Source organism: Lissotriton helveticus, chromosome 3_1 (assembly GCF_964261635.1).
Source record: "Lissotriton helveticus chromosome 3_1, aLisHel1.1, whole genome shotgun sequence".
NCBI lineage: Eukaryota > Metazoa > Chordata > Amphibia > Caudata > Salamandridae > Lissotriton > Lissotriton helveticus.
The window spans coordinates 1103569454-1103582264 of NC_136061.1; the positions used below are offsets into that span (position 1 = coordinate 1103569454).

Genomic DNA, 12811 nt, shown 5'->3' on the forward strand with positions numbered 1-12811 from the left:
AACATCCTGAGAAGGATTGTTTGAAAGTTATTTTTCTCTGGCAGAAGGGGAGTTCCGGTAATAGGGTATAAGTACTGATAAGCAGTTGCTGACCTTTAGAGCTGACCAGCGTCTCAGAGAGATAGGTCTGTAACTTCACGTGCAGGGCTTGGTGGATAATATTTCCCAGTTTCAGACTATTTCTTGCTTCGACAAAGAGTCAATAGTGGGATCCAAGATTGGCGTAATGTGATCATACTTCCTCGAGCCCAAAGGTAATCTTAGTGCAGAGTGGAGAGCTGCTTTCAAAGACTCCAGGACCAGTTTGGAGAGCCTCGTTCGTAGGGCATTGGCATAGCCTAGTTTTGAAAGAACCAATGAAATGAAAAGAAATTAAATGGGGTTTTGTAAAGCGCACTTCTACCCGGAGGCCTCGTAGCCTTGAACTAAGTGTGAAATCTTCAGAAGTGAGTAGATGTTTCACTCCTAAGTACTTTATTTCAGGTTGCTCACCTTTAGCTAGATAATTTATGTTGGCTTGAAGGTTCAGGTTCTTGTAAAATCAGATGCCAAGGGATCTAGTGGTGTACTAGCAACTGGGCATGTTGGTGGATTTTAGCCATGATTGACGGTGTAGGACTGATGGGGGTGGGGCGAGATTAGTAAGAATTCAGTCTTCAGGGTGTTCAGCTTAAGGTGGTGATGGGACATCTAGGATTGGATATTTTTTACAGTCTGAGTGAGTGATTAAAAGACTTTGCGTGAAGTGTCTTTCATGGAAAGATCAGCGTCACCAGCATATTGATATGAGAAGCTGGAGCAGGGAAGAATACTTTTACAACATGCGTAGCAGACAATTCTCCTTTCCATCCTGTGTACGGAGGGGACAAATCAATGCAAAGGAAATATATACTTTTCTCTTTGCCAAATTTGGCATCATTACTAATATCTGACAGTAATACATCAGGAACACATTTATGTTCAATGAGGTCTGCTTGGATTTTGAAACCTCTTTCTACCCCCTTTTAACACAAGATCTCTATACATGCTGCACATTAATATTAGCCAAAGAATTAATATGCCTAATAGTTCTGGGTAAATTCTTTGCTTGTAAAGTAATTTAGAGAAGGGCAGAAAAGGGACCACTGCTAAAACGTTGCCTATGTCACATCTGCTCTACTCTTAGTTTGCCCACCTTTTTTTAGAGCTTAAGGGCAACTGAGTTTCCTGAATAATGTGACACTGCAGACTATGTAGTAGGGAAATATTTGTTCCACACCTCACACTTATGAGAAAGGCTTCAGAGTGGCTGCACTACTGAGGGTGGCCCACCAATACCAATATGCTAGTTTCTGTTCTGTCCAGGATTGCCAAGTCTACCATGGAAATCTCAGACAAAATCAACACATGTTTTACAGGCATCCGCAGAACACTACCTGAGCTTTGTTGACTTTAGTTATGTTATTTCTGAAAAAAGATCCCCATTTTTCTGTCTCTGGAAAACATTTTAATGGCACATTGAAAGGTCTATCATGCCCTCAAGGTGGACTTCCTGTCACTGACTTTTTGTCTCCCAAATCAGCTCCTGCCAAGAAGGTGTGACTGACATGGGGCGATTTGTGCCCCATGGCATTCCCGCTTTCAAGACTGACAATCGGGCACAGACTTCTTTACATCTGGCGGCCGCTATAATGCTATGGTGGTCCTGCATCTACATTCACAGCCCTATGGCGGCTGGCCTGAGAAACTTAAAATGAAGCTCTAATGTTCCACACTGGGACAGAGTTTTCCTGCCCTGTTTTGAATTAAACCCCTAAATTTGTTCTATAGCATGTTTCTCAAGCTTTCAACAAAACTGTGAGAACAAATGCAAGATGGACAAACAAAATGCTCAAAAATTAACTAAAGCTGTTTACAAACACAGCTGGAAGTAAGTCAAGACCAACTGACTCTTTTGTTCTCCGCTGGTTTGTAAATTATACATTAAATTGGGTACTAGTAACACCTGCTGTTTAAAGCACTTGGAAAAAGCAAAATGAGAGGCATACTAAAAGTTATTTAAATGTACATTTGCAGAAGCAGAACCCCTCCAAACAATCACGCCGGGGATGCATTTGTCAAGTCAATTAATAACATCCATCTAACTTTTATTGCTATTCTTCTGTTTATACAGGAACTTTGGATCGGTCTTGTACATCGCTGGCATTTTAAGCAAATACAGTTCCATAAGAACATACGAAAGTCAAATATTCTCCTGCACATGCGCACAAAGACCCTTTTTGACTTTGCATTGCTCATTGACAGTCAAACATTTTTGTTTTGAGAGTATTTGGGCTTTATAAATTTGAGTTACTATACAATAAAGATGGCTCACATAATGCAGTTATGAAAGATTTAGATAGACGATGCTCCAAATAAACTACTTGCAGAAAGTTCTCAAAGTAGATTGTTGGAAGGGGAATAGAAACCGTATATAAAAAATGAGCTGAAAAACTGTCACTTTCTTGCATGCATGATGTTGGTACCTGGATGAAAAATAACTATCTCAAGTTAAACACTTCAAAAATGGAGATCGTTCTCTTTGTTAATCAAGCCCCTATTTGGACTAACTCTTGGGGGCCAACAGAGTTTGGCACCTTATAAACTCCTATCAAATCAGCCAGAAACCTGCGAGTAGTTTCTGGCGATCTGTAAAAATTTGGGAACCAAGTGAGACGAGTTACTGCGTCTTCTTAAAATCATAATGGAAATTTCTCTTCCATTCATCTGGTCTCGAGAAAAATCGTAGTCTTGGCCTTAATCTGCTCCCAATTTGACTATTGTAATGGTCTTTATTTGTGAATTAACCAGCTATACCTAAAGCGATTAGAGATAGTACAGAACGCAGAAACACACTACCTATTAAACATACTTTTTTTTACATTATCATTCCTCTCCTTCTATTAGAGATTTTTTCCAGCAACTCACCTTGGATACTGAAATCCATGTGCATCCTTCAAAGATTCAACAACAATGTCGCTATTACATTTGTTAAGTAAGCCCACTCTGCACCCGCTGAGCCTGGCCTGTGCCCGAGTGGACAAAGACCCTGAGGAAGTCCCCCCGGCGATTGTGACCTGAAATCCAGTGCTCAAGTACCCCCCTCGACGACCCAGACGACGCCTGCAGCCTCACAACCAGGGACCCCTCCAACCGTGACCAGCTGAAGGGTAAGATTTCCCAATGTCAAAAGACACCCCTGCACCCGGCGCCCCACGGCCTCCTATGCCCAACTCCTGGGTGCCTACCAATCCTCCAAGATCCCAACTTACCTCTCGAAGAGTTGGTCACTCCAGAAGAATCTCCGTCACCAAGCCTGCAGCCTTTGTTCATCTTCCAAGTCTTCTATTGAATAACATTGAGCGCCCAACGGCTCAAAAGCACCCTGCACCCAGCCGCCTGAGTGCCCCTGGCAGTGCAACCTTTGTCCTAATCTACTTCCCCATTTGCCCTGAGCAAGTGACCAGGGGCTCAGCTCCCACAGCCGTGTGGCCTGCTTGCCAGCAGCCACCAACCGAAGGCCCCCTACTTCTCATATGATAACATTGGTCCTAACTACCTCTGCACCCGGCTGCCCCTGTGCCACTGAGGGTATACAGACTGTACCTACCTGAGCCTGGGAGACTCATGAATCTTTGTCCAGAACCTTAACTCTGCCAGTCGAATACTTACCCAAAAGCCGATAACTCACTTTTCTTCCATAGGGTAACATTGACTTGTTTCACTTGGAAATTCTTCGAAGTGTGGAGTTTTGAAACTTTTAACTATTCATCTAAAATCAGCTGAACAACCAATTCCGATTTATTCACCTGTTACCAGGAGAGAACTCAGTGCTGCAGCTTTTAGCCCAGCACTGACCCTGGAAAGTAATTGTAACTTTACTTACAAGTAACTTGAATTTCCTTCCATTGGAAGACATTGTCTGGTTTTCACCAGAAAAGTTTCTAAGTGTTGATTTTCAAAAACTACAAATATTCCTTAAAAATCGCCTATAGGACTTAAATGCATTCTTTCAATTGTTTACAGGAGATACACCAGTGCTGCATCCAACACCGAGTAAGAAAAAGTAACTATAACATTACTTACCTGTTAAGTGAATTTCCTCCCATAGGATAACATTGGTGATTCAATGTGAAAAAGTTTGTGTCAACTTTTAAAATACAATAATATTCCTTAAAAATCCCTACTGTAACTAAAACGCTTTTACTTAACTGCTTACAGGAGATGTCTCAGGACTGAATCTAGGATCCAGTTCTGTGGTTAGAAAAGTAATCTATAAAGTAACTAATTGCATTTATCTAGAAATTCTTATTGAGCTCAATGTTGCATTGTGTTTGAAATTGTGTTGCCTATTGCAACAACTGAGAAAGTATATTGTGATACCTGGTTGGTTCTAAAATAAAACAACTATATATTTTGATACAAAACAATTGGCCTAGAGTTCAGTTCTTGAGTGTGTGAGACCATTTGCTGACTGTGTAGAACAAATGCTTTACACTGTCCTCTGATACTGCCTTACTGCTCGACCAAGCTACCACTTTAGAGAGTAAGGTTATATCTAACTTTAGCCTCTGCCAAACCTCTGGGGACTGTGGACTCTGTGCACACTGTACCTTACTTTGGCCCAGTATATACAGAGCCACTTTCTTACAAATGGGGTGGTGTAAGCATCACAATATCGGTCACATATCTCGCCATCTCTCCCAGTACCGGCCACCGCGCAGCAGTGCCTCGAAGTTATTACCTGTTGTCATGTGAAGAGTCTGTCAGGGGCTCATGCTACGTGTTCCGACTTCTCTCACCTTCCTATGTTGTCACTCAGGAGGGGGTGGGGGAATAGGGAGGGAGGGATGGGCTTGTGATAGAAGGGGGTGGCATCTAGGCTAGTGTTGAGGGTCTTTAAGTGTTGTCACCCGTGATAGTCGACCCTTGGGATAGATCTTGCGTTTCCAGGTGTTCATGCCATGAACCCTGTAGGTCAGAGAGAATTGTGTCCCAGGCCGCAGCTATCGGCACCCTGCGTATACCCATGGTATCCTCCCGGTGTAGGGCCACCGCCTCGCATATCATGGAGTGATACCATGCCTGCGATGATGGGGGGGAGGTCAAGAGACTTCCAACATTTAGTGATGAGGCGTTTTGCCACTATAAGCCCTAAGTCCACGAATCGTGTTGTCACTTTATGTTTCTTGCGCCGGCGGTACAGACCCAATACACACACCTCCCAGTTCCAGTTCATGTCTCGCTCCGTTCAGCATGCCAAGAGTGTTGTGACGTCCTCCCAATAATTAAGCAGGTTAGTGCATGCCCACAGCATGTGTACTAGATCTCCTCCTATAATTTCGCAGCGTGGGCAGTGTGCGTCAGCCCGTTTGAATATGATATTTATTGAGCCAATGTCAGATATGCACGCTGTGTTATGTAACATTGTATGATCTTGAACTGAGCATTCCTCGGTATGTGAGTGGGGCCCGCCAGTATGGTTGTCCATTCCCGGTCAGTACTTTCTCTCTGTAGGCCAGCATCCCAGCGCTCTCGCAATGTGGTGAGTGGGGTTGCCGAGTGTGTCCGTAATAACTCTGCGAACCATTTAACAAGGTGCCTGCTCGTTCCCATTATGTGCCGGTATTGTAGTGTCAGATGAATTTGGTTCCTCTGATGTATCTCTCCAGATTGACATCATCGTTCCAATAAGTGATGCATGGGCCTCAATTTCTTATAGTCAAGGGTTTTAAATGGTTTCCATCATGTTACCTTACACGCCACCCAGATGGACAAGTGTAACATGTTAGAAACATACATGGCTCTCACCAGTGTAATACTCAGTCTAGGCTAGGCGAGTCTGGTACTTTTATACACTTCATATTTTTTCCCAGATCCCACAAACTAGCATTTCCTAACAGATCTGACTTTTAATTTTAAATGGAGAGAAGTAATTTGCATTTCAGCCCATCATACGCCACATCTACATTTGGAAAGAATGAAAGCTTAGAAGAACACAACAGAACTTGTTTTTGTCATCGATGGAGATGCATCTGCTTCTTGCACATTTCCAAGTTTGTTCACCCCTTACTTTCTAAAGACCTAGCCTTGACTACTTTCAAAATATGTTAAAACTCATGTTTACAATGCAACTCCGCTGAAATCTATAGTGCTTTCACAGTGCCCACACTTCATACACCTCTTAATTAGGTGAAAACATAGTATTGATCAAACATCAATGTTAATTTAAGGTTCTTTTGTTAAGCACACTTTCATTGCGTTGCTAGAACCAAAGCTGGGAAACTACAATTAAATGGGAGGAAGAATGACTGTGGTGGATAAAAACGTGCTTGCAATAAGTCTAAGCACCTGCAATTGCTCTGGCAGCACTCCAACCCATTGTTTTATCACTGACCTACCATCTCAGTGTGGACCCAGCCATATGCAAATCAGTCTAGATTGTGTGAAGCATGGGAACAGTCCAGCTCGAAATGCCAAGGCCGAGCCTTCTTGAACCGGAATTAAAGAACACAGGACCGGTTTTGCCCCAGTTATGGGCTCATTAACCGGGTACAGCTTGGTTCCAGTAACACAGTGTGAGAAAGTGCCCTCTTTCTGCATAGTTGTCCCCACTTTTTGCTGAATTGCTAATGTGCTTAGACTGAGTGTGCCCTGGGCCCCTGCTAATCAGGTACCCAGGGCCTATGTTCTTTCCCTAAAACTGAATTGAAGCCTAAACCCAATTGCCATCTCTGGCCACAGGTCAGTCCCTGGTAAATAGTACCACAGGTACCCAGGGCACTGTGACCAGAGAAGGCCTCTAAGGGCTGCAGCACTTATCGTGCCACCCTTAGAGGTCCTGTACCATTACACTTGCACACTGCCTTGCAGGCTGCGTGTTTTGGTGCAGAACAAAGTGAAGAGTCGACATGGCACACATCTGTGTGCCATGCCTCCATCCCACTGCCCTGGCATGGTTCAGTCACCCCTCTAGCTGGGTGCACTATACCGGTTTTGAAGGTACAGGTGCATGAGCTCTGTGCCCCTACAGTGTCTAAGTCCATTCTTAGACATTGTAACTGCAGTGCTGCCATTAAGAGTTTAATGTGCTGTGAGTTTGTGATTACGAACTCCACAGCTCCATAATGGCTACACTGAAAACTGATAAATTTGGTATCAAATTTCTCAGCACATTAAACCCACACTGATGCCAGTGTGGGATTTAATGAACAATTGCCAGAGGGCTTCTTAAAGATGCCCCCTGAAAACTAAACTACCACTAGTGTCCAGGCTGAGTGGCTGCTTTCCGCTGCCATGACCAGTCATGTTTCTGGGCCCCTGGGTCGAGAGCCTGCTGCTCTCTGAGGCCTGAAACAATGCACATCCTTGGACGAGGTGCCAAGCCTCCTCCCCCAGGATGGGCAGGGTTAACGAAGGGGAAGCTTCAAAGGCTTGCCGTCTTTGTGAACTTCCCTAGGCCATTTGCTGCTCTCAGCAACTGGTCTCCACTGGTTCAGACCCTCACTTCAGGCGGGAAAACCGCTCGGAAAAAAAGTGAGGAAGAGAGGTGTGCCCACCTCTGCCAACTCCACCCCTCAGATGGGGGAGGCGAGGTAGTCCCCACCATCTTGCAGACGGGGGACTCAGCAAACCAGGGACAGGCTCATGCCCCCCTCCCAGTGGAGGGTGGCATAATAGGGGGTGCACCCACCCCAGGGAAGGGACGCATTGGTCCCTACCTTTTTTACCTACCTGTAACGCCCTTAAATCTAGTATTTAGTGGCACCCCTGAACCTTGCTTCCTCAGATGAGAAGAAACTACAAGAAAAAGAAAGACCGAACAGCTGTGCAGCAGCTAAGAAGAGGAAAACGCCCACTGACTTCGCCCCAGCCCTACCGGCCTGTCTCCACCTCGAACCTGCTCCTGCGAAATCCCGGTGTGTTCTCGAAAACCCCGGAGGACCTACCTGCCTTCAACCACAGAGACTTTGTCTCCCATGAACACCGGAGTTGGTAATCTGTAACCTCTGGCGCTGGCCGGAAACTGCGAATCCACACCACTCTGCACCTGCCCTCCACGGCCCGGGTTCGAGTAGGCAAACACCACGAGGAGGTCACCCCGGCGATGCTGACCCGAGGTCCGTCGACCTGTGACCTGCCTTAAGCCTCCAACAGACGCCTGCAGCCTGATTCCAGAAGGTCACCCCAACCGCGACCAGGAGCTGGTAAGGAGATCCAACCCCAAAAGGCACCCCTGCACCAGGCGCCCTAAGGCCTTGGGTGCCTAAACCAACGATGCCTAACCAACCCCTAACTTCCCAACTTACCTCTCGAAGTGGTGGTCGCACCCATAAGACCTTCGTCCCCAAGCCTTCAGTGCTTTGCAAACCGGAGGTTCCACATTGAAAACAACAGGGTGCCCGACTTCGAAACCGCACCCTGCACCCGGCCGCCCTAGTGCCACTGAGGGTGCACCTCTGGTGCTACTTTGTTTCCCCATTTGCCCTGAGCTAAAGTCCAGGAGCTTTGTTCCCACAACCAAGTGGCCTGCTAGTCAGCAGCCGCCAACCGGAGGCCCCCTATCCCCCATTGGACAACATTGGACCTCAGCACTCTGCACCCGGCCGCCCTAGTGCCGCTGAGGGTGTAACAAGAGTGCATCCTTGACCCTGGGGGACCTCTGAGTCTACCCCCAGAACCTCAACTCCCACTACCAAGTACTTACCTTTAAAACAATTACTCTATTTTCATCCATAGGATAACATTGTTTTTCTTGAAAAAGTTTCTAGGTATGGAGTTTGAAAACCTAAAGAAATTCTTTACAATTGCACTAACAAGAACGATTTTACTTACATGTTTACAGGAAATGTCCCAGAGTAGAATCCAGGTATACTACTCTGAGTAAGAAAAGTAATCTCAAAAGTAACTTACCTGTAATTCTACTGAAAAGCCCATTCAAGTCTATGTAATGTATTCACAGAGTATTGCATTTCTCTGAAGCAATACTGTAAGTCAAAACAAATGCATATACTATTACAAATCCAAACTCTATTACAACTGTATATTTACTGCAAAGTACTTATCACTTACCTGTGCCAGGCTTGCTTGATACTAGGAAATAAAATAACTAAAATAATATTTTTATACAAAAACAATTGGTCTGAAGTTCAGTCTTTGAGTGTGTGGATTCATTTGCTTACTGAGTGTGTACAACACATGCTTAACACTGTCCTCTGATACTGCCTTACTGCTCGACCACACTACCACAAATTGAGAGTGAAGTGCTACCTAACTTTACCTCTGCCTACCTTTGGGGTTCCACTGTGCACACTATACCTCACTTTGGTATAGCATATACAGAGCCAGCTTTCTACACACGGTGAGAATGGGACCCACGCCTGGGAATACCCAAGCCACTTAAGGCTGTACATGAAACATACAAAAGGTGATGGGAGGCTACCTGTAATAAGTCGAACCACTGGCAATCGTTCGGGTAGCACTCCAATCCATTTTTTTTGCTCACCATCTCGCCTTAGTTTGGCCCCAGCCATATGCAAATCACTTGTGACACTGTTCCTCATTGCTCACCATGCTACCTTAGTTTGGATACAACATGGTCATTATTAGTTTTGTGAAGAGAGTGAAAGTAGGTTGTGAGCACAAGTAAGAGAAAGCGAGTCCACTGGCATGTCTGCTGGCACTGAGAAGGCTCTGTGATTTGAAGATCTGAGAGAGAAAGAAAGTAGGCTACTAAAATTACGGGCCCAGGAAACAAGGAACTGCATTTAAATTGCCTTCTGGATAATTGTCAAGGACTTCTATACTTTATTTGCTTGTGCAGTGGTAACCAGCTGAGCTGTCCTAATGTGGAACCATTTTTTTCTGGCATGTTACCAGTTGGATCAGATGTAAACGTTCTATGATAGAAGTCGATTCTGCTGAGCGAAATAACATGTAGGGTCTAATTTAGGAAAAATGTGGATAGCCTAACAGCTGTTCCCTATTTAAGTACGGCTTTGAATCAAGGCTATTTTCAGCTCAGAAGCCACATTTGTTTGAGGCTATAGAACATATATGATGGAAGTGACTTCAATTGAAAACATCAAAGTTACTCGCGCTCAGCTGAACTTTCCATCAGCAATTATACTCAGGCTTAACTTAATAAGAAAACAATATAATTTTCAGTGGATAAAATGTAAAGATTAATTTGGAACCTCGTTTACAAAATATGTATGCTAACAAAACAGAATGTAAAGTTTACAGACTAGAGCTTATATGCTTACCTAAACTCATGATACTCAAACACTGGAATATAAAAAACACATTTGCAAACTGCTTTTAAAGATACCGTCCACATCAAAGGGACTTGCTATGTAATACAAAATAAAAGTAAACAGTTTTGGAGATGGGTGTGATTGTAACACAACATCAGTCAAAAAGAGCTGCACAATTCTCTTTCAATGAGTGCTTTTTAAATATATGTATTTATTTTCCGAATGTATACTGCTGAGCATACCGACTAGACCTCAAGGCGCTGGGTTACATTCAGCCTGAATTTTCACCACAACGAAAATTGATTACGATTGCCATGACCATAAAATATTATGTCACGAACCCCAGATCACAACCAAAGTTTGCTCCTGCAGGGTTGTTATATTCTTAGCGACTCGTTAGCCGGTACCAAGGAAATTGGACTGAGAAACTACTGTTGAACGGTACCCCTGACGTAGCCTAAACATAGTTATCAGAATGAGGTAATTTATGCAAATTATGAAAATATTTTATCGGTATCACGTCATCCAAATTCAACATGAGCTAAGAATCCACTGTTTTACATGCAGTACGCGTGCTCACTGGTATGAGTTTACTGCCTTCTGAAGTGAAAGAGAGAAACTGCTGGAAATTATTTATCCAATTTGGCATGAAATGAGAGTGATCTTAATCTTTTTCTTGGCTTGTGCACATCCTTTGTGCTTTTTTAACAATTCAAATAAGAAATGTTTAAGTATATCTCGCAGATTGTGTTCAAACAGAAATCTGAATGGCCCGGCTTGATTTCCTCCCAGACACAGTTCAAGAACCATCACTTATTTTTGTGAACCTTGAAGTGGGAAAGTAGGATTACGTCCTATACAACTGCCCATAACCCCTGCCGTCTTCCCAGAAAGGGCACCTCCTGGAGAAGCTCTTTGTGTGGGTGCTTGAGGGCAGGAGCAGATGACTGCTACCACCACTCTCTCTGCCATTTGAAAGTCTCCGGGATAAGACCTATAGGATAGGGGAGAGGATGTGGCCTAACGGCTAGGGCTGTCGAACTCAAATCTGGGGAATCGTGTTCAAATCTCTGTGATGACGCTCAGCATCCTGTGATTCTGGGCAAATCACTTAATCTCCCTGTGCCTACAAAATGAATGTAGACGTCTGTAACACAACTGGATCATATGTAAACCGCTCTGATACCTTCAAGTCAAGTTTGCGCTATATAAACTCCCCCAACCCCCCTCCAAAAAATATCTAGAGTTTAGGACTCTACCATTCTGATAGGGGGACTGGAAAACTCACAATCCGATTGAGAGCTCCCTCTAACGACATCAAGAGGTTGAATTAGGTGTCAGTCTCTGCCAACTCCAACAGATGGAGTGGAGATAGTCAGGACATGACCCAATAGGCAAGGAGCAGAATATTACCTCAGGGGCTTGCCCTCCAGCACAGGGAGAAAAAATACATATCACCGGCGGGTATACCCTCTCTTGCTGGTAGATAACACGCTCCCCAGAGAACCCACCATAAGTACTTTCACAAAAGCTTCTAAAGATTACCACGTTCCCTATATGCAGCCTTGTTTCTATAAGATTTTAGGTGAGACACAAGAAACTTGTACCTCTCAGAATCTGGCAGCACTATTCAATAGTAACAAAATAGGTTTTTCTAGAATTTCTTGCTGCCTTTGAGGAGGTAATCCATATTTTTTTTTGCTTCAAACAGTTAAGCCCAAAACCATACGCTGGTCAGTAAAAGAAGCATAAACTGTGCAACAAAGGCAATTGTAGAATTTGGGTCAGAAGCTGCCACAAGCAGTGTGGCGAAGTTTGGAATGAAAGTTTATGGAGGGGATTTTTACAATGTAAATTATATGGGTGCCATTATTTGGCAAATACTACATAAAAGAATAAAACGTAATCCAGCCCGACAATTAATATTAAGTGTTGCTATGTAATGTTGCTGGAGGCTTTGCCCCAAAAATATTTTCTGAAGAACCCGAAGGTGCATTTAAATCAAATCTGAGAAGCTGTATGAGCCTTTCCTAATGCCATACTACGTGAAACCCCAAACCGAAATGGTTACTTACCTCCAGGAGTAGTTTTGCAGTTTGAAACATTTTCTGGATTCACATGCTGTGCATTAGTCTGCCATCTAGTGGTTGGGTCTGGAATTTTCTTCAGTTTTTTTCCCCTTTGCGGGTATCGTCAACCATCATTTAGTGTCACGTTTACGACTATCCCGCAGATTGTGTTCACACAAAACTTCGCATGGCACAGCTATATGTTCCTTCAGACGCTCATTTAGCAATTCAAGAACCAGCACTTCTCTCTGGAACCTCGAAGTGGGAAAGTAAGATAGTTTTCTTCCATCCCTTTAATTTAGAATGAGGGTAAAATGAAACTTGACTAAAGAGTTGGGCAATTCTACCTGCAAGCTATGAAAACAAGCATTAGGAATGCATTAGGGCTCGGGTTTGTTTTAAGTTAGAGATAATGGCATTGTAAATGGCAATGTGTTTTAGGCACTCTGCACTACCACTCTGCACTAC

The 12811-nt window shown here is 43.9% G+C and overlaps 1 protein-coding gene across 2 annotated transcripts in view; it reads right to left on the reverse strand.

Moving 5' to 3' along the window:
* Window positions 1-12811, reverse strand: part of TANC1 (tetratricopeptide repeat, ankyrin repeat and coiled-coil containing 1) — a 770747-nt gene that overhangs the window by 73961 nt on the left and 683975 nt on the right. The window lies entirely within an intron of this gene.